At 42.0% G+C, this 27,093-nt stretch overlaps 1 pseudogene; it reads right to left on the bottom strand.

Moving 5' to 3' along the window:
- Positions 1 to 1,476: 1,476 nt before the first annotated feature.
- LOC128626107 (protein YAE1 homolog) lies at positions 1,477 to 24,858 on the bottom strand (annotated as a pseudogene).
- Positions 24,859 to 27,093: the final 2,235 nt, after the last annotated feature.

Below are 27,093 nucleotides of genomic sequence, written 5' to 3'. Positions count from 1 at the left end.
GAAGGACATACAGAGGATCCAGAGACACATGAAGAAATGCTCAATATCGCTAGCTATCAGAGAGATGCAAATTAAAACCACAATGGGATACCACTTTACACCGGTCAGGATGGCCATCATAAACAAAGCAACAAACAACAAATGTTGGAGAGGTTGTGGGGAAAAGGGGTCCTTTTGGTTCACTGTTGGTGGGATTGCAGACTGGTACAACCATTATGGAAAAAAGTATGGAATTTTCTCAGAAAAATAAAAATGGACCTGCCTTTTGACACAGCAATTCCACTGCCAGGATTATATCCTAAGAATCCTAAAACATCAATTTCAAAGAACCTATGCACCACAATGTTCATAGCAGCACAATTTACAATAGCCAAGAGTTGGAAGAAACCTAGGTGCCCGTCAGTAAATGAATGGATCAAAAAATTGTGGTACATATACACAATGGAATTCTATGCAGCAGAGAGAAAGAAGGAGCTACTACCCTTTGCAACAACAACATGGATGGAACTGGAAAGCATTATGCTGAGTGAAATAGGCCAGATGTTGAAAGACAAATGCCATATGATCTCACCTTTAAAAGGAAGCTAAACAACAAAATAAACAAGCAAGCAGAATAAAAACAAAGACACTGAAATAGAGAACAAGGGGACAGTGACCAGAGGGGAGAGGGAAGGGAATTTAAGGAGGGAAAGGGGGAGGGATTTTGAGGAACAAGTATGAAGGACACAGGGACGAGGACTGGGGGGGAGGAAATGGGAGGGAGGTGGGGAGCATGGGGCGGGGGGAGCTGGGATGGGAGAAATAGACAAAAAACTGTACTTGAAAAATAGCTAAATAAAATTTTAAAATATTAAATTAAATTTTTAAAAAAGGAAAAAATTAGAGTCAGTGAGATTTAGCAGCTTTCCCAAGACCACAGAACTAGTGAGTGGCAGACACCAGATTCAAACATAAGTCTGACTCCAAAAACATTGTTCCTCTATCATTCCATACTGAATGCAAACTGCAGCTGGAAAGGGGCCCCGCCAAAACTGCAGTCCTGAGGCTGAATCTAATCCTCAGCTCTTGCTCAGGTAGATTTATTTGGAGCAAAATTTGGATTAAGACCCATCCCATGTACCAAAAAAGTAGCTGTAAAGTTAAGGCAGCTGTTTAAAGAAACTTCTAGCATTCTTTTCACTAACCTGTGATTTGATCTCTCAGCTTAGCAGGTCCACTTGAGATCCTCAATTCAAATATAAGTTCATCATGCTCAGTTGTCAAATAACCTTCAATTTTCTCTCAAACTCTTTCTAAATCATATATATATCTCAATCCCATATATTGACTCACATGGAAATATTCCATTTAATTTTTTTTCTGAAGATTCTTCAAATTTCCATGAAGGATAGTGAAGTGTTCAGTGTAGAAACCAGTACAAATTTTGGTAAACTTGTTAACAAAATGCTCTAAGGAATGTTCTGAACCTTATTTTCATTACAAAAGAGGATAATTTTCAAAGTGCTTGATGTACTGTAATATGTCTATTGATACTCCCAGCTGTTTTACTAAACTAGCTGTCTGTTCTAAAATCCAAGTGAGGCTTCAGTTTTCAAAATGTGCATGTTGCTGTATTCCACAACATTGTGAAGATGAACAATCTACCCTGCTAAGTCTCTTGCTACAGTTTTTGTTTAACTCAGCATTATTTTCACAGAGTCTTTTATCTTTAGCTCCATCAATCTTTTTCTCAGCTGGAACTACATGACAAAGGTCCATATCCTGAATGGAGTCCAATAAATGGACAACATGGGGCTGTGGGGTGATTGATTTCAGATGTTTGAGCACATGCTCTTTGCACTGGTCAAGTGCATCCAGAGGATTATTTATTTCACTGATCAAAGCTGAACTATTATCATGAAGGTGACACCAGGAGAGGAAAGCACTCAAAGTTCCTCTGAGTTGTCCATAGTTCATAATGACTCTGCACCTTCTTTATAACCTTGATTGAAGCCTTATTTTTGTTTTTTAATATATTTTATTGATTATGCTATTACAGTTGTACCATTTTCCCCTCTTCACTCACTTCCACCCTGCACACCCTCTCCCACCCACATTCCCCTGCTTTAGTTCATGTCCATGTGTCATACTTATAAATTCTTGGCTTCTACATTTCCCATACTATTCTTACCTGCCCCCTGTCTATTTTCTACCTGCTATTTTTGCTACTTATTCTGTGTACCTTTTCCCTTTCTCTCTCCCTCCCACTCCTCGATTGATAACCCTCTATGTGATCTCCATTTCTGTGGTTCTGTTCCTGTTCTAGTTTACTTTTGTTTTAGTTTTAGCTTTGGTTTTTAATAATTGTGAGTTTGCTGTCATTTTACTGTACATGTTTTTAATCTTCTTTTTCTTAGATACATCCCCTTAACATTTCATATAATAAGAGTTTGGTGATGATGAATTCCTTTAACTTAACCTTATCTGAGAAGTGCTTTATCTGCCCTTCCATTCTAAATGAAAGCTTTGCTGGATAGAGCAATCTTGGATGTAGGTCCTTGCCTTTCATAACTTGGAATACTTCTTTCCAGCCTCTTCTTTCTTGCAAGGTTTATTTTGAGAATCAGCTGACAGTCTGATGGGAACTCCTTTGTAGGAGACTGTCCCCTTATCTCTTGCTGCTTCTAGGATTCTCTTCTTCATTTTAATCTTGGGTTATGTAATTATGATGTGCCTTGGTGTGTTACTCCTTGGGTCCAACTTCTTTGGGACTCTCTGAGCCTCCTGGACTTCCTGGAAGTCTATTTCCTTTGCCAGATTGGGAAAATTCTCCTTTATTATTTGTTCATATAAGTTTCCCACTTGTTGCTCTTCCTCTTCCCCTTCTGGTACCCCTATAATTCAGATCTTGGAACGTTTAAAGATGTCCTGGAGGTTCCCAAGCCTCTCCTCATTTTTTTGAATTCTTGTTTCTTCATTCTTTTCTGTTTGGTTGTTTCTTTCTTTCTTCTCATGCACTCCATTGATTTGAGTCCCAGTTTTCTTCCCATCACTATTGGTCCCCTGTGCATTTTTCCTTATTTCACTTAGTATAGTCTTCATTTTTTCATCTAATTTGCAACCAAATTCAACCAATTCTGTGAGCATCCCGATTATCAGCGCTTTGAACTATGCATCTGATAGATGGATTTGTTTTTTCATCACTTACTTGTATTTTTTTTGGAGCTTTGATATGTTTTTACATGTGGGCCATTTTTATTATCTTGTCGCACCTGTTACATAGTGAAGGGCAGAGCTGTAGGTGTTCACCAGGGCAGGGCAACCCCCCATCGCTGGGTTGTGGCTCTGTATGTGGGGTTGGGATCCAAGAGGGAACAATGGCTCTTGCTCTGCTCTCTGCCAGATTTCAGTCATTTCCTCTTCTACCCATGAGTAAATTGGGCCCTTCTGGTGCTGATTCCCAGGAGGGTGGGTTTGTGTACATCCTGGGACCCTGTGGGTCTCTCCAAAACAACTCTTCTGTGGGGCTGGGAGTTTCTCCCAGCACCTCAACCCCCACAGTGTTTTCAATCAGTGTTTTGAGGCTTTATTTCCCTGCGCCAGGACCTTGGGTTGTGTGGTCTGTCTCACTCCCCAGTTTTGCCTGCTTTATCTGCATGCAGAAGTGGGACCACCCAGTCATCCACCTGCCTTATGCTCCTCGCCCCTCCACAATTCCCCACCTTGCTGGGTCCACCTGCTGCCACCTTGCATGCCCAGGGTCTGCCAGCCTCCCTGCTGCACCAGCCCTCTCCATCCTAGCTCCCTGATTCTGCCCCTCCTACCGATCTGGATGAATATGTCTACTTTAACTCCTTCTGTTGTGGACCACTCTGCCTGGTTCTAGGAATTGTAACTCTCTACCTTCTGTGGCAAAGGGTAAGCGACAACCTCTGGAATGCAAGCCAAATGCGAGCTGCAGGAGACAAGGCTTGTCTCTGGTGGCAAATGCTGCCTCAGTTTCTCTCCCTGCCCCCAAAGCTTGGTCAGAAGTCAATGACAGGTAAGACCCCTCATAGGAGGGCCAACCTAGGCCAGACACGACCACTTGGGAGGCCATCATGGAAGGTCTTGGTGGGGGGCTGCAACAAATAGCAATGGACTCTTGCTCCCCGGCTTTGACAAAGGCCGAGTCCCCATGTTCTCTGGGAGAAGCGCTTCCTGGCTCTAATCCCCTTAAGCCTGAATACCTGTTGGGGAGGGGTGCAGCTCCTTGCCTTGCTAGAGCATGTCCTGGGGAAAAATCTGGCATCACAGAGACTTCCTGATAAACCTGTGAAGTCTGCTCTGCTAAGAGTGCTTTCATTCATATGTTAAAGGTTTGAGCAGGAAACCCTAAAACTCTGTTTCTGACAGATTCTGACTCAAACTAAGCCCTCAGATTTCTTTGAAATGTTATCTACTGTTTGATCCTTGCTGGCTCTGTATTTCTTTGAATTAAAACCCAATAAAAGCCCTTGGAGGAAGGAGCTCAAGTCCTTTTTCCCCTGAGAAACTGGCCACTGCTCACGGCCTTTTTTCTCTGGGAAACTGGCCACTTATCCTCCCCAAGCAGATCACATCATGTCTCTGTCATGTTTACTCTCATCCATGGCACACGGGGTAACTTGAGAGGAAAGTCACCCCCACATTCTTTGTTGTTGGACTTCCATACAGTTCAATTTTCTGTCAGTTCTGGTTTGTTGTTTTTTTTTCTAAATTGTTCTTGTTCTTATTTTGGTTGTGCAAGGAGGCACAGTGTGTCTACCTACACCTCCATCTTGGCCAGAAGTCTGATTGAAGCCTTGTTGAAGAGTAACTGCTTTGCCAGCTTCTAGTCCATCTCCATAGCTGTCCTGCAAATTCAGTGTGGACAGAAATTTTTTTTTGTACTGCATCTCCTTTGATACCACAAAGCTCAAACGATGCTCAATCAAAAGATATCCCAGCCTCACATACAGCATTTCAAGGGACCACCACACTCCACACCCTCCACGCTGCTTTACTTTAATTCGTCTCCACTTGTGGCTCTGCCATTCTCACTCCACCAGGTGTGAATGGTCCACTTCCTCATCAAACACTCCCCCCTCCTTTCCACTGTCTTCCCATTAAATTTTTTATACAGGTGATGATTACCAGCTAGATGGCCCAAAGAATCACACTGATATAATTGCAATCCAAATTTTTTAATATTTTTTCCCCAACTCATTTTTTTGTCTGATATTTCATAAGCATCCTATCGTCCATAAGAAATTGGACCTCCAACAATTTACCTTCTGGCTTAAGGAGGCATTCTCCTAAATTGACAGCAACATGTCCTAAGCCATCTCTCTCTCACCTTTCCTTGTGTCATTTACGAAGTCTGAGTTGGCAAGCGTATAGACTAATAATTAAGAGATCACTGTTCTTTGATACCTGTAAATGGTCAGTGAGAGAGTTATCTTTTTACTACAAATGTTTATAAAGCTAAAAAATACAATTTAGGATAAAGATCTTTTCTCTTCTTGAAATAGAAGTTACTATTCACATATTCAAGGTATTTTGTTCTTACATGCATGTACATATTCAATTTTTCCCTGTAGAACTGTGGAGCTGCTGCCAAAGCTGGAAATGTGAGATATTTGTGTCAAAAGTTTTATCACAGCAACTCTTCCTTTGAGATTTTCAGAGATATGGATATATTTTATGGCTATTTCTAGACATAGAACACAAATCCTCCTGTCAAGAAAATTTTCTCTAAGAGTGATGCAGCAAAGATGTTACTGTCAGAAAAACAATAAATTCTTCAATGATAATAATTTCTATAATACATTTCTGAAAGTGTGGGAATAACACTACATAAATATTCTTACTTGAAAAGTTGAGAAGACATGCATAAACATAAATTGTATTAATAGGTTTAAAAATTGCTCTGCATGAAATCTTGAAAAATATTCCTTATGATATTTAAATCCATGGAGTTTCACTGCTAGCCAAAGAACAAAATGAAAAGTGCAAGATGCAAAGACACACTACCAGACTTTAGACCAAACCTAAATATAGTATATAGTTCTAAAATGCTTTTAAATAAAAGAGAAATTATGATTTTTTTTCTTGTACCAAAAACTGCTCATCTGATCTCCATTCCCAAGAAAAACTAAAAGCAAATAATATTTTTACTTAAAAGATGGAGACTGATGAATTATAATTTAATTATATTTTAATTTAAAGATGTATAAAGTACATAAATACAATGTGATGAATAGGGTGTTTGTGATGTTGTGATATTGGTATTGGAATAGCCAGCTTTTTGAGAATTCCCCAGGAATCATTGCCTCCTGGTACTTCTCATACCCATGCCCTGAGGTAGTCTTTTTCCACATTGAATCATGACTTGCCTGTGTGACAACAACTGCAGAAATAAAAGCCATTGCCACTTCAGCCTTGTCCTATCTTGGATTACCAATCATGCACAATGCCAATCATCATGTCATGAAGACATTCAAGCAGTCTTGAGTGTCGAGAGTTCTCACAGAGGAGGGATTAAGGCCAACCACCACAAGCCAGGTCCAACTTGCCAGCCACATGAGCCAACCACTTTGTATGCAAATCCTCCAGCTCCCATAAAGTCTGCAACCTCATAAAAGACCCTATGCTAGAATCTCCTAGCTAAAGCTGCTACTAAGTTTCTGACCCACAATAAACAATACATGTTTACTGCTTAAAAAACTAAAGTTTGGGTATAATTTGCTATATAGTGATAGATAACTAATACACTGTCCTTCTCAACCCGATAGGTAGATGTTCTGACACAGGACATCTACATCTTGGTGAAATCAGAAGAAATTAATTCTTTGTTTTACAAGTTAATAAATTCAATTTTATCAAGTTACCCAAAAGTCATGAGTCCCTAGAAGATCACTCAAGCCCACTAGATGTCAAACTCACCACAGTGTTATTCTTAACCCCAAATGCCAATTTAATACTTTACACTGAGAAGGACAAGCCATTGCTCCAAATGTTGGGTCCTTTTAAGAGGACAAATTGAAATCCAATGATTGTTTTATAAGGATAGAAGTAGAAAAGAGGATCACTGTGTATTCCCACAGAATATATCCATGAACTATGGGAGTTGAATTTCAAAATCCTTTCTTTTCTCCTAGAATATTTCTTTTAAAAGAACTATTCACTAGAACCAAAGCACCCTTTAAGCCTGAAAGCAAAATAAAGACAGAGGTCTTTAAAGGAATCAGTAATAGAACTATAACAATGATTAAAAAACTGGAAAACACTGGAGTGCAGCCCTACTGGAGTTTTCAAGGAGAACATTTATACTCTCCCATAAAACATCTCTTCATTTTACAAGAGAAATACCCTGTTGCTTTGTGCCAGCCAAACCAGCATGTTTCTCTGTTGAAGGTGCTACTTGACCCATCTGCAAAGGCCCCAATTTTCTGATTCCTCTAAATACTTCTCCCCCACATAAATGGAAAACCAACTCAGACCCAGCCAGGAGTTTCTTTGCCTTTGCTTTTGATTTACTTGCTCTTCCTCCACTCCTACATTATTATCTCAGCTCCTTTTTCCTCCAGAGAGCCAATTCACTGAATGTCTGATAATCCATTTCATGTATTATCCTTCCCAATGGGCTTGCATTTTTACCTATCTAGAGATATGCCTATCTAGACATATTTCTGTTTCAGAACCTCTGATAAAGTCATGATTTTTATGCTTCAGTATGTATAAGAGTCATTATGGACTTTTTAATAATGCAATTCCCTGGTATCACTCCTACAGATTTCTAATCCATAAATCTAACATAGAGCCCAGAAATCTACTTTATCTGAAGATCACTCTTTGAGGATATGTAAAGTAAGGTATTTTGGGACAAAGGAAATCTAGGTTATTAGAAACCACAAGCAGCTAAACTGCTTTCTTCAAGCAGTATCACTACCTCCTTGCCATTATAGTTAGTTCATTTCCAAATCAGCTGAAATTATCCTGCTGCTCTTCCCACAAATCCAGACCCACAAGTGTCCACTTTCTTAGCGGGTATACAAATTGCAACTTGGTTCAGATGGACTCCATGTTAAAATTAGGCTCTTACTCTCAAGCTCTGAGAGTTAAAATGCCATGATTTCTGGCTTAAGGTTCTTTCCTGTTCTGTCCTTTCACCACTTGCCTGCCCTTCAGGATTTCTAAACTAGATAAGCTATCAATCACTGATGACCATGTTCTGAGCCAGGTTCCTGACACTGACCCTTCTGAGCCCTTGTTTTTTCAGGGGTAGTTAACAAACCACTCACATCTTCTAAAATCTGAATACTTGGGGACAGAATTCACAAACACACATTTACAAATTCCCCAGTTGTACTTAATATAAGAATCATTGGTATTAAGCAATTTCTCAAAATTGCCTAATGATAAAAAGCATCACTAGGTGAAAAATACAGTTTCCTAGACCTTACTGCCCAGTGATTCTGACTGGGGAAGGGATGGGCTTTATTTGTGACAAGTGTTCCCAGTAATTCTATGATGAGGCAAATTGGGAAACCCTGGCCTAAAGTAACGATTTAAGACTTTAACAATAGGATATCTCTCTGAATTCAGTTTTATATTAGGTTCAACATTAAACCTAGATGCATGAAGCTAGCCAGTAGTAGAGAAGCAATCCTCAGCAGATAACAAGTAACTTAACAAGCAGTCTTGCACATTTATTTCATCTCACATGCAAATATTTTAGCAGTAATGAGGGTTTTTAAACAATACTTGAATCTTTAAAAATGCATGTTGCAAGAGTGAAATTTATCAATTCCTTTTAAAAAATAAAGTTATTCGATTTTTTAAATCATGTTTCAAATTTAGCCTTTCAAATAAAGCATTTAAACGGGGAAAATCTTTGGCAGAAAGACTATAATATTATACATACATTATATTTATAGCCCTGGCTGGTGTGGCTCAGTGAATTGAGCACGGGCCTGTGAAGCAAGGGATCGAGGTTCGATTCCCAGTCAGGGCACATGCCTGGGTTGCGGGCCAGTTCCCAGTAGGGGACACATGAGAGGCAACCATACATTGATGTTTCTCTCCCTCTCTCCTTCCCCTCCCCTCTCTCTGGAAATAAATAAATAAAAATAATTTTTAAAAAATATTATACATACATTATATTTATTATCTAAATACCATTATGTTTTATTATGATACGTAAGATTATTTAAACTAATCATCTTTGAAACACAATTCTAAATACACAACTACTACTGAAGGTTTTTTTTTTTTTCATTCAATAAGTTTATTGGTTTCTGCGCACCAGGCCCTGTTCTAAATGAGAATCAGGCTGATTCGACACAAAGTCCCTGCCCTCGTGGAGCTTGCATTTACCATATTTTCATGAGGACAAGAAACAATGTAATGGTAGATGATGATAAAAACTAGGAAAAATCTAGAACATGGGGGTAGAAAGTGAAAGAAAAGGGGAAGTGCCACACTTGATAAAGAGGTCAAGAGTGGTTTCCCTGAGAAGTAAATGAAACAAGGGGACAAGACATACCTAGGGGAAGAGCATTCCAGACAAAGAGAACAGCAAGAGCAAAGGCACTGGTACAACATGGAAGCTAATAAGACCGGATGTCTAGATTTCACCATCCAGAGATCCTTCACCAAACTGCACTATCTCTAAGTCATTAGGGGTGTCCCAATGGTCTTTATGCCATACATACTGTCTAGGTTTGAGGGTGACTGTATAAGCCCAGAAATCGCCACACTGCCCTGATTGGAACAGATGTGCCCCTCACATATACAACACTGACCCAAAATCTCAGCGTATCATAATAGAAACAGCTCTGATCTGGGAACTAGAAGACCTGGAGTTTATTTTTAAGTATTCTGAGTTACATGTCAGTAACCAGGGTCACTATCTTCATTCCAATAGATCTCTCCTAAATTTCAAAATATCTTTGAAATCTAATTTTAGTTTTATATACCATTGATTTCCTAAAATAAACAGTGAGAATAGAAAGAGGGAGGACTTTCAAATTTCGGATAAGACTACCAATCATCTTGTGTACCTCCTTTTATGAATGGTTTAACAGTAATAAAATGACAAAAAGCTCTGATTTGCTAGATGACATTCTGTCACAAAATAGTTAAACTATTGAGGAATATAGCTAGAAATTGGGGATGGAAAATATTACATGGTCTCCAGTTTGTGCTCATAAGTACATAGAATTCCTCTCTCTGGTAGTGTCATTCTTGGGGAGATAAACTAGTAAAATATTGAGGAACTAGTGATTTTTATAGTGTTCATCTGAGGCAGCAAGTTGTGAAAAATGCACTCGTATTTGGAAGACATAAGACCCGAGTTCAAATCCTAGCTGTCATTTATTGGCTGTGTGGCTCTGAGCAATGACAAATTATTTCTGCATTTCATAATATTTCTGCCTCTACCCTAAAAGAAAGATAACAGTTCTTCCTCATTTCTACCATAAGGAGTTACTCTGAAATGTTTTAAAAATGAGGGAGAAATTATTTATGAAAGTGCTACTTGAACTACAAGTTGGTACGCAACCATAATATATTAATTTCCAACTCAGCTTTATTCAATAGTATAAATAATTTTCCTTATCAAAAAACAGTTTGCGCCCTGGCTGGTGTAGCTCAGTGGATTGAGCGCGGGCTGCGAACCAGACAATCGCGGTTCGATTCCCAGTCAGGGCACATGCCCGGGTTGCAAGGCGGTTCCCTGGAAGCCAATTCCCAGCAGGGGACGCACGAAAGGCAACCATACATTGGTGTTTCTCTCCCTCTCTCCTTCCCTTCCCCTCTAAAGATAAATAAATAAAATCTAAAAAAAAAAAAAACACAGTTCGCTTTATGAAATATTTTTACCCACCTTCTTTTCCTCTTCTGTTCTACTGTACCAATCAAAGCTTTTTCAACAATGTATCTGCCAAATTCAGACCTCTTTGGGCCTGTTCAGGCTTTGGCACACCGGACGCTAACGCCGATGCAACCTGGTGCAGGAACTGTGATGGACTGGAAGGCACAGGGCTCCTCACACTAGTCAAACCCCTGAAACACTTCCCATCCCAAATGTCCAGCAATACAGATAGGTTAAATGCATTCTATTTCCCCCACAATTTGTCTTCCACATATATGTCTTTCCACATAATTTGTCTTCCAGAATATCTAAAGTCATAGGTGAGTGCTACATTAAATAAGCAAGCACAAAATTACATAAATACTATTACTACATTTATGTTTTTAAAATAACCATATGGATAGAAAATATACCATAAGTAAAAATATCAACAGTTGTATGTGGATAGGTAAATTGTGGGTAATTTTATATACTTCTGAAACTTATTTTTTGAATTGTCTATTACAATGAGATTATATTTATATTTTTATACAATACACATTTATTTTTTTTAAACTAGAAAATTCAGAGTAACAAAAGTGGAAAATGTAAATGTAATCCCACAACAGGTGGATAGATATATAGACAGATGTATCTGTTTTATTCAATGGGTTAAACCCAGTAGTGTGCAAACAGGAAAGCTGTTTTTTTACCACCTCCTTCAGATTGTATCCATCAGCTCTCCCTTCTCCTCCTCCGGACAAGCGGATCCCGCTCCTTTGCAAGTCACTTTCAGCTACAGAGGAACAGTTTATCCTCTCCCCCACTTCAGAACTGATGTAAGGATTAGAGACCTATGGGGGCAGGAGCCAGAGGAAGGAGACTTTTGTTCTTTCACATTCCTCATTTCACCTCCTCCCTTCTTCTTCTGGCTCAGACAGGAGGCTGGGTCCGACTAGCAAGAGGGATGAGAAGACAAAGCTTTTTTACTCAGCTGTTGCTCTGTGTCAATTACCCAGTCAAATTCTAGTTCTCTCTCACGGGGTAAAGAGCATTAGTTTCATCCTTTTTTAGACACCTGTGCACCTCCATGGCACCTCCATCTGTAACATCCAGACACTAACGATGTTCTCCAGGATACAAACACTCCCCTAGGACCTGCCTTTTGAGGTTCACCCACAGTTTCTTTCTACTGAAGCCCTTCCCCAAAGCAATCAGCCCTCTTGGACAAGACACATTATAAAGACCATTAACACCATCCTCAGTGTCCACATGGCTCACAGAATTCACAAATCTCTGTCCCCACCTGTTCCCATTTCTGCTGTATCTCAGGTAGCCTCCCAAAGTCAGAAGTGAGAGGCAGTCATCAGTTTCAATCTTCCTTCTATTTGTCCCTAAAGTCCTGGACCCAGGTATCCATTAAATCTCTCCCGTACCACATCAATACCCTTGCGCTGTTCAAGAGACATACAGCAGAGGAGCAAATGCAATCTCCCCTTCATACAAGTGCCCCTTGACCTCATCAAGGGTTGCTTTTATGGCTCTCTCCATTTGGCTTGTGGAGAAGACTCGAAGACCCATCTACTACAAACTCCCATCAAAGAATCCTCCCTGTAGTAGACCACTCTGCCTGGTTTTAGGAATTGCATCTCAACCCCTTGTGGCTAAGGGCGAGGGATGACCTTTGGAATGCCAGCCACAGGAGATGAAGCTTGTCTCTGGTAGCAAACGCTGCCTCAGTTCCTCTCCCTGCCCCCAAAGCTTGGTCAGAAGTCAATGACAGGTAAGACCCCTCGCAGCAGCGGGCAACCTAAGCCAGACTCGATCACTTGGGAGGCCTTCATGGAAGGACTGGGGGGCGGGGCTGCAAGAAAGAGCAATGGACTCTCGCCCTCTCAGCTTTGACAAAGGCCGAGTCCCCATGTTCTCTGGGAGAAGCGCTTCCTGGATCTAATCCCCTTAAGCCTGAATACCTGTTGGGAAGGGGTGCAGCTCCTTGCCTTGCTAGAGCGTGTCCTGGGGAAAAATCTGGAAGCACAAAGACTTGCTGATAAACCTGTGAAATCTGCTCTGCCAAGAGTGCTTTCATTCATATGTTAAGATTTCAAGCAGAAAACCCTAAAACTCTGTTCCTGACAGATTCAGACTCATAGTAAGCCCTCAGATTTCTTTGAAATGTTATCTACTGTTTGATCCTTGCCGCCCTATAGTCCTGTGTATTACAACCCAATAAAACGCCCTGGAGGAGGGCGCTCGGGGCCTTTTTCTCCTCAGAGAAACTGGCCGCTGCTGGCCTTTTTCCCCTGAGAGACTGGCCACTGCTCACTTCTCCTCCCTAAGCAGATCACGTCATGTCTCTTTCATCCATGTCATATTCACTTTCATCTGTAGCACTCAGGGGGACTTGCAAGAGAAGTCGCCCCTATCACCTCCCAATAAATGTTCAGGCTTTACTTAAACAGGCTGCAGCTAACGACGGATACTGGGCTGGGCTGGTCCAATATCTCACAAGTGTTCTGGCATATAATCTAGCAACTCTTTTAAAAATGTGGTGGTACTTTTTGTCCAGTGTCTCAGAGTTTGCCAGAATTCCATGACAACAGGAAAACTGCCATTTCACCAGTTAGGTACATACACTGTTACAAAAGTGGAATTTTATGTACACATTAATAAGCATTATGTCTAGCTCTGGCTGGTGTGGCTCAGTGGATTGAGCTCTGGACTATGAAGCAAAGGGTCGCCAATTTGATTCTTGATTAGGGCACATGCCTGGGTTGTGAGCCAGGTCCCCGCAGGGGATGTGCAAGAAGCAACCACACGTTGATGTTTCTTTCCCTCTCTCTCTCTTCTTTCCCCTCTCTCTAAAAAGAAATAAAATCTTTAAAAAAATAAGCATTATGTCTCAAAGTGTATCACTGGTCTATTATGTCCTTGGTATTAAGAAAAATAAAAAGAAGAATATGATAAAATCCCTGTCTTTTAAAACCTTGTACTCCAGCAGGAAAGAGAAGACATATGAATACATAACTGTAATAAAAGACATTACAAATGCCATAAAAGTGGCAAAAACAAAGCATTATGGATGGTACAGACACAGAACATTGTTTCCAGTGTGGAGTACAGAGGACTGTGTCTCGGGAGAGGTTAGATTTCAACCAGGTTCTGAAGAATTGCTAACATCTCAGCAGTGAAATGGAGGTGGAAGAATGTGTATTCCAGAGACAGGATTTGCGTGAGCAAAAGGGCAGAGACTGAACATCATTCCATTTCTTCAGGTAACACTGAGTAGTCCAGGTTTCTGGGGAACACAGTATTGAGGAAAACCGACAATGTCTTGGGGCTACAACACAAGGGGTAGATAGAGAAATTGGCCTGTTCATTTGGTAGTGGGGAGTTACTGAAGAATTGTGAATTACAAAGAGCCACCAAGCTGTGCAAGGAAGGGCTCAAGGCCAGAAAAATACCATGGAAGCATAGGCAATAATCCCTGAACTGGAATGTCGGCGGGGGAATGCTAAAGAACGCACAGTGATTCAAGTGACAATCCATAACCTGTCAAGCATTCAGCCCATCCATCACCCTGCTAACAGCAGTAAAGCCTTGCTGGAGAGACCGGCTTGACTCTTTGCCGGTAATGAAGGATTTGCACTGAGACTACATTTCCCACTCTGTATCCCCCTCAAGGCCAGGGTAATACATTTTCAAAGAGGCTGTCTAGTGTTAAGGGTCCAGGCTAAAGGCATGGAAAGAAGCAAAGTTAACTGGCTCATAAGGGAATCAAACTCACTGACAGAGACAAAGGGTCACAGGCACATGTCTGGGGGTTTAAATAGCAGGACAGAAGAAAGGGATGGCAAATGGATTAACACCTTCTTGAATCTGCCTCTGTAATAAAATTACCCATAATAGCAAAACATTGAAATGGTGATGGTAATTATTTGTGCTAATTGAGAAATAACAATAAATGCTACCTATGAATTGTGAATATTGAGATGTGTGATGCTAATTGGAAGTGCTATACAGCACTCAATTTCTGTACTAGGTACCCTAATAAATGTATCAATATGACCAGGAATTCTTCATGTTGTAAGCTATCCTAATTTTTGTTATCATTAAAATGCCAAGTCTAGGTTCTGGCCAAATGAAGCCATAGGTAGAAGAAACCCTTCGCTTCCTTGCACAACCAAAAGGAGAATGACAACCAATCTAAAACCAATAAACAACTGAAAGCGCCAGAAAATCAGATTGCATGAAACTCCAATAACCAAGAAATTAAAGAAAAAATCAACCAGAACAACAAGACCTGTAAGACAGGCAGAGAGAACACGCCGTGGTGAGGCTGGATGAATAGGAAACTGAGACTCACAGTTGACTGTGGACTAGAGCGGAGGTTGCTGTGGTGGGAGAAACTCCCAGTCTCACACAAGGGTTCGTTGGAAAGTGGGCCTAGAGCCAAGCAGGGGAGCTGCATTGTTCCCTCTCTGGCCCCTCCCCCGACAGGCAGCTCCGCAGCACAGCAAGGAGGGTTGCCCTACCCAGTGAGTACCTAAGGCCCCGCCCCGTTACAACTTAACAGGTTCACTGAAACAAAGAAATAGGGCCCAAATGAAAGAACAGAGCAAAACTCATGCAGAGAGCTAAGTGATGAGGAGATATCCAACCTATTTGATGGAGAGTTCAAAGCCCTGGTAATCAAAATGCTCACAGAACTGATTGATCTTGGTCACAAAATGAAAGAGCAAATGAAAGATACCCAAAGTGAAATAAAGCAGAATATTCAGAGAACCAACAGTGACAGGAAGGAAACCAGGACTCAAAGCAACCATTTGGAACAAAAGAAAGAAAGAATCATCCATCCAGGAGAAAAGGGGAAGAAGGGTTTACAGGAACAAGTATAAAGGACACATGGACAAAAACTAAGGGGGGTGAAAATGGGAGGGAGGTGGGAAGCACTGGGGGGGGGGGGGGGTGATCTGGGCTGGGAGTAAAAGACAGAAAACTATACCTGAACAACAATTAAAATAAATTTTTTTCTTAAAAGAAATAATCATCCATCCAGAAGAAAAGGAATAAGAATTCAAAAAAATGAAGAGATTTAGGAACTGGAACAAGTTGAAAAGTTCCAATATCTGAATTATAGGGGTGCTGGGAGGAGAACAACAGCAAGAAACTGAAAACTAATTTGAATAAATAATGAAAGAAAAGTTCCCCAGTCTGGCAAAGGAAATAGACTTCCGGGAAGTCAAGAAAGCTCAGAGTCCCAAAGGACTTGGACCCAAAGAGGAACACATCAAGGCACATCATCATTACATTAGCCAAGATTAAAATGAAGGAGAGAATCCTAGAAGCAGCAAGAGATAAGGGGACAGTCACCAACAAAGGAGTTCCCACCAGACTGTCAGCTCATTTCTTAAAAGAGACCTTGCAGGCAAGAAGGGGCTGGAAAGAAGTATTCCAAGTCATGAAAGGCAAGGACCTACATCCAAAAATACTCTATCCAGAAAAACTATCATTTAGAGTTGAAGGGCAGATAAAGTGCTTCTCAGATAAGGTCAAGTTAAAGGAGTTCATCATCACCAAGCCCTTATTATATGAAATGTTAAAGGGATTCTAACAAAAGAAGAGCAAAAATATGAGCAGTAAAATAACAACAAGCTCACAACTATCAACAAATGAACCTAAAAGAAAACAATGAAAACAAAAACTAAGCAAACAACCAGAATAGGCATAAAATAGATGGAGAGAGATTTAAAAAATGGTATAGGAAACAGAGGAATCAAAGAACTTATATGTAGAACCCATGGACACGAACTAAGGAGTGGGGAATGCTGCAGGGTTGGGGGAACAGGATGGAGGGAGGACAAGGGGGGGATTAGAAAAACTGTAATAGTATAATCAATAAAAAACACTTTTAAAAAACAAAATAAAATGCCAAGTTTAATGGGTTCTGTGACTTTGCAGCACCCTGAACCCAATCCAGCACCCTGTAGTTACCTTGATGTTTTGCAAATTTCACTTTTATGCCAAATATAATTAGTTCACAGATGTTTCGGGATTGGGTCAAAGAGGATATAATGAAAGGAGAAGACACTCTCACTGGTAAAGTGAAGGTCATCTTTACAGAGCAAGAACACCAGTTGCACAGTAGAAGAGAAAAATCTGTGGGCTTCTTTGATGGTACTGCACTGCCATCTGGAGGCAGAGTGACAAACCTATACCATGCAGTGTGGTTTAAACCATTAGAAAATCTAAAACAAATTCAAGAACAGTAAAGGTAAAGTGAAAAAGATGTGACATTCTAGAGTCATCTTTTCAAAGACCTCCTACCTCAACAGGATATAGAAATGGCTTCTGAATCAAAAATAAAGGTAAGGCTGTTTGAAAGTAAAAGGTATGCATTTTCCCAGGAATCCTGAAATATAAGGGTGAGTGAATTAACAATGGAACTTGAAAATCAATATATAAATGAGGAAAAAAAATTGAGGGAGGGGACAATAAGCAAAAAGTTTGCTGGGAAGGCAACCATCATTAATGACTAGAATAGCAAAATACGGTCCAAAAGACAGGGAGAAGGGGCGATTGAGGAGATGTTGGTCAGTGTACAAACTTTCAGTTATAAGAGGAATAAGTCCTTAAATTTAATGTACAGCATGGTGAGTACGGTTAATGATAATGCATTGCATATTTGAAATTTGCTAAAGAGTAGAACCTAAATGTTCTAAACACACACACACAAATGATAAATATGTGAGGTGATAGATATATTAATTGGCTTGATTGTGGCAATCATTTAGAAATATCAAAACATCATATTATACTCATTAAATATAGAGTTTTTATCTGTCAATCATACCTCAATAAAGCTAGAAAATAATATATGATCCATGAGGCTAGATCAATTCCCTTCCCCAGGCAAAAATCACAACATCTCTGGTCATTTTAAATAATACTAACATTTCTCCCCTAAAGTAGATGCCTGACTAAAAGTTGGTCAGCCTGCCCCTGATCTCAGCAGCAACTTTGGGGGACAGTTCTAGGTGAGCTTTTACTCATGCAGAAGTAACTGGACTAATAGAATGTTGGAATATCCTATTAAAGGTCAGCTGAGGCACCAATTCAGGGATAATACTCCACAAGACAGGGGCACCGTGCGCCAGGATGCAGTACATGCAGTTCAACCAATGGCTGGTACAGAGTTTGTGATCCAAAAGGTGATCATATGGGTGCAGAACCAAAGATAGATGTGGTATTGGCCCATCTCTCCATCACTCCCAGTGACTCTGTGTACAGAATGTATGCTTCCCTTCCCACCATCCTGGGCTGTCTATTTTGGGTCTTGGTTCTCAGAAGGGTTTATTTCCACCAGGAGGCATGGCAAGGACTGCACTGAAACTGAAACTATAAATAGAGACCTGATCACTTCGATATCCTGATGCCTGTGGCCCAGCAGATAACAAAAAAAAAGTAAATATGCTGCAAGGGAAGTGAACTCTGATTACCATGAGGTACTAAGATTGCTGCCACATAATGGGGGCATGGAGAGGTGTATTGGTATCTGGGATGTGCACCTGTATCTTCTGGTGCTTCCACGTCCAGTCAACACAGCAAATAGGCACTGCAACAACCATACCTGAAAAGAGCAAGACGAGAGTTCAGACCCCTCAGGGATGACAGTCTTTCTGGATCACCATGCCAGACAAGCAAACTACACCCAAGTGCTAACTAAGAAAAACCTGGAATGAGTGGTAGAGGACAGGAAAAAAAAATCCCTCGTGGTCTTGTGACCCACTGCAATGGTAGAGACTAAAGCTTGTTCTTCTAACCCACTAGTGAGTCTTACTTAGGTATTGAAGCCAGCTAGCTCCTAAGGATTCAGGAATAAGGTGGTCTTGGTGTGAAGTACATGTGAACAGGAGCTATGTGAGGGGTGGACAACAGCAAATGCCTCTAGTGTATCCACATTGCATTCTCAAAGCCCACCTCTGATTTCAGCCATAGTGGTGGTGAACAGCCCACTTCCAGTCTCTTGCCATTTTAAGCAAACATTACACTTTTTCCCCTCCTTTGGAGAATCACTTCTCAAATAAACTACCTTCATCCCACTCCTAGTCTCTGGCTCTGCTTTCTGGGGAAAACCCCTTGTATCAAGCATTCCTCTTCTTCCGCCCTCACTGCCATTGTACTATATACCATTGCCACTGCTGCCACTGCTGCCCCCGCCACCCGACCCTGCTGCCATCAGTGTCCTGCACCTCGCCTGCCACTTCCCACCTCCCCCACTCCAGAAACAAGCCTCAGAAAGCCAGCAGTTCTGTCCTTCAATGGCCTGTACTCAGGCCACCAGACCTCTGCAGAGGGATCGCTGATGTGCGATTCTTTTAAAATCTTTTCTACAAAAGCTCTCCAGTCTGCTTATATTTTCAAGGAGAGAATACTTAGTGCAGTGACTGCCATGATCTCAAAAACTGTTAGTTCTTTCTCTCTTCAATACCAGAGGATTTATTAATCAAGGAATAATCAGGAGATAGAGTATTACTTCCGAAACCAGCCTGCTGGCTGCTGCTTCTCCTGCCATCAGTGAACAGGAGAGGGGGGGTCACAGTCCCAGCACTTCCCTCCTTCTTCTCATTGCCATTCCTTTTGCTCCTCAAGTGATTCTGTACACTCCGAAGGTAAAGGTGAAGAAAGACAAAATATACTATACTCTTTTCCCTAAATGCCAAGTATCAAAGAATCGTTCATGTGTTTCAGCCCAGACCTACCTATGTGTCTTAGAGTAGAGCTGTGATTGATGCTAGGCTCTGGGGAAAGACTCTTACCCTAGAACAAATTGGTTGTGTCTCACAAGCACTGTCCCTGCTATATGAAGTTCTCAGGGGAATGATTATATATCCTGTGCAACATACAAGTCTATTGGTGTCACACATGAAAGAACAGTAGTTAGGTTGTAAGAGAAGAAATGAGATGGGAGGGAGGAGGAGAAAGAGAAGAGTCAGGGAAGCAGCCATTATGCGGTGTGTTGAGTTCCTGGCTGCTAAGAAGAACAAATGGCTCACCAGGACTCTTAAATGCCTGTGTTATAACTGAGATCTAATCCTCAGGGTTATGTTAAAAAACATCCTTGGCACCACCCTTTAGCACAGCGAGGGGGCTAAGTTGAACCTGACTTCAACCTATGGTCTCAAACCCCATAAAACAAGTGTTGCCACAGGGAAAGCTCCTAACCTTGATGATACTGATTCAATGCTCTCTGGATAAGAAATTTATAAGCATAAGCAGGTTCAAGGACCATCATCACCCTTGAAGTATATCCAGTAATAACACACACACAGACACCCCCCCCCCAAAAAAAATGGAAAAGATATTTGGATAGAGGGAGAAAAAACCAACAAAGAAACTGAAACAAAGTCCACAATTTGATCCAAATGGAAATCTAGAATTTATTAAAAGAGTTTATGCACCAAAAGATATAAGGCCACTGACTGGCTTTGGGGCTTATATAACATAAGTTCTGAATTAACTTGAATGTCATATTGTTACCGAACAAGAGGTCTGGCGGGGGGGGGGCAATACAATATTTGGCCCACCTAGGGATGCCAAAAACTGCTATACAACAGGGGCCCCTCCCAAGGACAGAATACTAATATCTACTGGGCTCTTCTGTCCGCCGCCAATTGGAAAGACATCTCTCAATGCCAGAGATTTGTGAAAAGGAAACAAAATGTTTATTTAATGCTATTCAGGCCTAACGCCTCCACTAAAATATCAAAGTCCTTTAGGGTATACACCCACACCCACACAGCGCTCCCTTATCCCACTGTCCCAACTCCGGGTACTGTAAATCAGGAAAAGAGCACAGGTCTGTGTTGCAGGCTGTTGGAATTGTCAGCTGTGTCAGGCAGGATCTCTAGTTAATCCAAAGTACTGTGGTACCCTCTCATGGTCCACTGGCAAGAGTTCTTTGTACCCAGTTCCAGTCAAAGTCTCTCTTGCTTTCTAGGCCATGTAGCCAAGGGAAGCATCCCAAAGCCGCGTGGGCCTCTTCTACCAAAGCTGCAGGGGTTCGCACTCCACCAAAAGCATGTGGCTTTCTTCTTCACCTGGCTGCAGGGATCTCCATTCTGGCAAAGCTGCGTGGTTTTCCCTTTCACATGGGCAGTTATCGCCTCATGTCCTGGAAGCCCATCTTTTCCAAGCTCTCTTGCAGGCCCTCTCCCACTGCAGAGCGCAGCCCCTAGTTACATCCTGAGTCCAAAGCCACTCCCTTCTCCCTGGCTCAAAACTTGGCCACAGCTATTTAACATATCCATGAAACCAGTCAAAGTCCATAGATATGTTAAATAATCATTCCAGAGGTTAGCTGCAAAACTGTTGCCATGCAAAACAGCTCTCAATGGCCCTGGCTCTATTCATCCCTTCCCCCTGGGGCGGGGGGTTGGGGGGGGCGGGAGGTGAGTACATCCTATATGTCTCTCCATTATTCCTATACACTTTGAATTCTGGACACCATTCCAAATCTTTTTTTGGGGGGGCCCCCTGGCTGCACCCTGTATCAGTATGATGAAATGCATCTATTGACAAACTTTCATGGACTTAATCAATGCCTCGGCCCGAGAGAGAGGAGGAAGTGGAAAGACAAAGGATTCTGATCAAGCTGAATTTATTAAATGGAGGGAGTTTTGAGGAGGAGTGGAGGAGTAGTATGGGTGTATAAGGGGGGGGTCTCAACATTTTCAGGTTTTGTGTGTTCAGCTGTGTAGTTTCCCGCCCAATAAACCAGGGATTTGTACCGTATTTAAACAAGGTAGTTCCTCTACTCCTGTGGCAGTTGAATGTAAATAGGGGACATATAGGTATGCCTCATCTTCACCACCGGTACCGCCATGCCTGCATTGTCCACAGCTACAGTATTACCTTAAATACATAATAGCAGACCTGGATGCTCTAATCCAATGAGTAATAAATTAAAATTAAATTAAGTCATTGGCACTCTCACATCAATATTTTTCTCCTTCTCTCTCTCCCCGTCCCTCTCTCTCTAAAAACAATGAGAAAGAAAAAAATCAGATTCACATCACAAAAGAGTTAAGCAATCTAAATTAGTACACCTCTGACCCCCACCTTTTGTTTTTAAGTTCGCATGAAGAAATTAAAGTCCAAATATGAAGAAATAAAAGTCTCAAGGAAATTAGGACCCACGGTTCTCTCCTTCAATCTCTTATTATGCTCAGTGTCCACAGGAAGGTAACCACAGAGGCGTGGCTGCCTGCTTCAGCTGCAGTTCAGTGGTCTTCCCTTAAAAATGAGTGCTCTTCATTCAGCATCACCTAAATTAAATTAATCCTATCCTCAACCCTCAGATGTCTAATTTCTCTTCCTCAACATATCAGTAAAACATACAGGAACATCAATGCCATTTCCATATCCGTTTAAAAATTTAGAACCAAATGTAATAACTGCCCCAGTGGCATTTCCCAGACAAAGCAAAGTTCCCACATTGCTGTCACCTACCAAGACCATTTGTATTGTCTGAGAAAAGGAGGATAGCCCCCCCATCCCCCCCAAAAAAAGGCAAGAAAAAAAAACAAATTTTCTGTGGTTTCTGTCTGCCAGAATGCTGGTCAGTCCATGCTAAACATTTGGAGACTACAGCGTATACAATTAAATTCAACTGAATTCAATTAAATCCAAGGCTTACAGAAACTCAAGGTGTTGGTAATTTGTGCAGTTGCTGTTTTCTTTTTTCCTGGGGTCCAAAGAAAGGAGCACTCTTTGCCAAGGTTTTCTCATCAAAACTTGCTCTTCCTTAGTTTTTTAGTTTCCAAGGCCTTAGTTAATCTTCACTACTCCAAGGCCAACATCAAAAAATAAAAATCCAAATAAATTGTAATCCCTCACTATCACCTAGTTTCCTGCTGCAAAAGGACCTGATCTTCCTTAGAGAACAAAAGTTACCCTTACTGAAAAAACAGAGATACAAGGTGAGGAGGAGAATGGGCTCATGCTACCTAATCACAAAACTCATTCTCACAAAGCCAGGGCACTGAAGACCTGTCATTCTGACATTAGTTTTCTCTGATCCCAGAGAGTTTGCCCTCTCCCTATGCACTCTGCTCTAACATCTCAAGCTGTCTCTGCAAGTCTATGAGCTCCTAAAAAGGCTCTCCTCACCCTGAGAAAATACTTCTCTCCCCTTAGTAAGACCAGATTCCTGCCTCAAGGGGTGCGGGGGTGACGCTCCACCTACAGGGCCTGCCCTGGCTGCCACTGGTGAGAATAGGTCTACCAAGACACACTCTGCTTGGAGACAAAAGGTGGCTGAACTCTCAAAGGAGAAAAGCAAGGATCCTATTCCTCAATGGGCTTTTATTGGGTTTAATTTGCATAGGAATACAGGGCATATACATAAAGCTCATCAATCACTGTCAGACAGTAATGATCAAACAATATATAACATTCAAAGAACTATGAGGGCTTATTTTGAGCCAGGGTCAGCTAGCTAAAGGACCATAAAACTTTGGGGAAACAAACTCATTTCCTGCTTAGACTCTTATCATTTAAAGGAGGTTATTAGCAAAGTAGGTTTCACAGGATTTTACATATTCTCTCTCAGGTCTGATCACCCTGGGGAACCGGCCCTTCCCAGCACAGAGCTGCACCCACCTCTGGCATTCTTTCAGGCTTCAGGCAGGCAGGCAGGGGAAGTAAGGCAGCCAAGAGACTAGGAGACTTCTTGCAGATAGAAAGAACACTCTGGCTATGTCAAAGCCTAGGGCCAAGGGTACATCATCCCCTTTTTCTATAGCCCCCCCAAGTTCTTCCCTGAGGGCCCCTTCCTAACCATACCTGTCTTAGGTCATCCCTTCTTTGGGGAATCTTACCAGTCATTGGCTACCCAGTCATCCACTTGGGACCAGGCAGGGTGAAGTAAAGGGGGCAGAGGTGGCGCCCCTGCCAGAGAGATAAGCTTTGTCTCCTTAGTGGCTTAGGGTCCCAAGGTCTTTTTACTCAGCCTTAGCCATGGGGGAATTAATGCTTCTGAAACCAGGCAGGCCTGTTCCCAACACCTGCTCACTCAGGCTTTTGTCGGGAACTGCTCTGCCTGGTTTCAGGAGTTGTAACCGCCCCCCATGGATAAGGTTGAGTGAGCGACCTTCAGACTGTGAGCCACTAAGGAGACAAAGCTTATCTTCCTGGCAGGAGCGCTGCTTCTGCTTCATCCATCTCTGGCCCCCAATGCTTGGTCAGTTAGTTAATGATGGGTACGACCCCTCAGAGGGGAACAACCTAAGCCAGACATGATCACTTGGGGGGCCCTCAAGGAAGGACTTGGGGGGCTGCAGCAAAGAGGGGGTGATGGGCCCTCGCTCCCTGGCTATTCTGACATAGCCTGAGTCCCCATTTTCATCTGGGAGAAGTACTTTCTGGCTCTAATCCACTTAAGACTATAAACCTATGACAGGGAGGACGGTGCAGCCCTCTGCCAACTAGAGCGGATTCCAGGGTGATCAGACATAAGAAAGAATTCGTAAAGTCCTGTGAAACCTGCTTTGCTAACAGTGCTTTCATTCATATGATAAGAGTTTGAGCAGGAAATGAGTATGTATCCCAAAGTTTCTGCAACCCCCTTCCCTGACACTGCCTCAGATTAAGCCCTCAGATTTCTTCGAAATGTTATCTACTGTTTGATCCTTGCCACCTGACATTGATTGATGAGCTTTACCTGTATTCCAGTGTATTATGAATCTAATAAAGCCGTTGAGGAAGGGGCTCTTGGTCCTTCTCCTTTGAGACATTGACCACCTCTCCCCCCCCCCAAGCAAATCATGTCTTGGTAGTTTCATTTTCATCCATGACAGATGGGGGGACTTGCACACAAAGTTTCCCCCACAGGCTTTGGTCTCAGTCAAACCTGATTCTGACCCCAAAATGAACTCTTTTTCTTGCCAACCCCAGCCACGGCCCCATGCCAGCAGGACCATCTGCTTCAGATGAACTGCCACAGTTGAAGCCAGCTGCTGCATACCACTCAAAAGCCAAAGTCTTCCCACACAGCGCTTTGATTTTAGATTTTAGGCTCTCTGTTTGTACTCACCCCCACAGTGAACTGCACTATCTAGGAATGCAAGGTGAGGTTTGAATGACATTAGACTCATATTAAGCTCAGATCCTGCCCTATCCTCACCTCTTCTGCCTGTACATTTTCCAACCATGAGAGCTATAATTTAAAAAAAGTAGTCAGCCCTGACTGGAGGACCAGAAGGTTAGTGCTTCAATTCCCAATTAGGACACATATCTTGACTAAGGACTAGTTCTCTGGTCATGGGCATGTGAAAGGCAACCAATTGAGATTGATGTTTCTTTCCCTTTGTTCTTTCTCACTCCTTTCCCCACTTCTAAAAATAAATAAATAAAATCTTAATTTTAAAAAAAGTGTGGAAATTACTATTTTATTAACAGCCAGACCAGCATTCGATAACTGCCAGTGCTGAGGTCTGATAGAAGCTGGGCTGAGGAATGTGGCTTAGTCCTGACGGCTTAAATGGGCCTCCCATCTCCTCCCCCAAAATCGAAAATGGAAGGGCTCAAGAGAAAACAGACTCTGCCATCATGTAACTACCCAGTTGAGAACATAGAAGAGTGGGAAAAGAAATACAGACAGACAATTTTGTCTAAACAGCTCAACACAATTCAAGACACAAAAAAGAAAAATGTCTGGGTTGCTCTAGAAAGACAGCACCTGCTGGCATATGCTTACCACATGAAGGGAGGAAAATCAAAATTGAATACCACTTATAGGTAAGGACATTTAAAGCACAGTACCCTGCCTACTAGTAATGTAGGGGCCAGTGAATGTCCTGGGCCCTAGCCAACCAGATTAGCAACTTTCCTCTCTTGGAGAAGGGACATTAAGAAAGGAATGAACAGAATGTGTAGAAAAATAGAGTTACACAAACACATACTTGCCACACACAAAGACATATACATACTAGTTAGGTATGTACCTAGGCTTAGGTATAGGACAAAGCTCAAGTCCTCCTAACGCATTAGGACACCATCACAGGAAAACAGATAACTTCATAAGAATAGGAACTAAGACACAAAACCAGCTCTCTTGGCTGAATCAGAGCCAGGTGTAGTGCCTAGGACCATGTTAATTTTCTACCTAAGTTTCTATTTGCCTCATACTCATCCTTGTTGGGAACCACTCTGCCTGGTTTCAGGAATTGTAACTGCCTCCCATGGCTAAGGATGAGTGAGAGACCTCCAGAATGCAAACCACAAAAGAGACAAAGCTTGTCTTTGGTAGCAAATGCTGCCTCAGCTTACTCCCCTGCCACCAAAGCATGGTCAGATAATCAATGATAGGTAAGAATCCTCAGAGGAGAGGCAACCTAGGCCAGGCACAATCACTTGGGTGGCCATCATGGAAGGATTCGGGGGCTGCAACAAAGAGGGAGTGATGGACCCTCTACCCCTGGCTATTCTGAAATAGCCAGAGTCCCCAGGTCCTATGGGAGAAGCGCTTCCTAGATCTAATCCACTTAAGCCTGAAAACCTGTGATGGGGGAGGCGGTGCAGCCTCTTGTGGGCTAGAGGGGGATCCGGGGTGATTAGGCATAAGAATTCCTAAAAGTCCTGTGAAGTCTGCTTTGCTAAGAGTGCTTTCATTCATGTGTTAAGAGTCCAAACAGGAAATGAGTATGTCTCTCAAAGTTTCTGCAACCCCCTTGCCTGACAGACACTGACTCAGACTGAGCCCTCAGGTTTCTTTGAGATGTTATCTATCTTTGAAATGTTATCTACTATTTGATCCTTACTGCCTGCATTCCTGTGTATTACAACCCAATAAAAGCCGTTGAGGAAGGGGCTCTTGGCCTTTCTCCTCTGAGAGATTGGCCAAGTCTCCTCCCCAAGCACATCATCTCTTGGTAGTGTTACTTTCATCTGTGGCGGATGGGGTGGTGGGCAGGGGAGACTTGCTGGCAAAGTTGCCCCCACATGTCCTGGCCCTGGACCAAATTAACATGTGGATGGGCAGCGATGTGATTCAAAATTGCTGAATTGCAAAGAGTGATTGCAAAGGAAACACATGAATCCAGATCTAACTAACAAAAGAGACTCGGAGAAAGATGCAACAATTCACAGTCATCACTGCATAACCAAAAACCAGGTCTAAGAGAGAAAGTAACCTCCAAATCCCAATAATCCTTGAAGTATGTATATAGAATATTAAAATTTTTATTTTAAATCTCACA

Source organism: Artibeus jamaicensis, unplaced genomic scaffold, assembly GCF_021234435.1.
Source record: "Artibeus jamaicensis isolate MK-2021 breed Jamaican fruit bat unplaced genomic scaffold, CSHL_Jam_final scaffold_286, whole genome shotgun sequence".
In the NCBI taxonomy this organism is placed as follows: Eukaryota; Metazoa; Chordata; class Mammalia; order Chiroptera; family Phyllostomidae; genus Artibeus; species Artibeus jamaicensis.
This window is presented reverse-complemented; position numbering and strand designations above follow the sequence as displayed.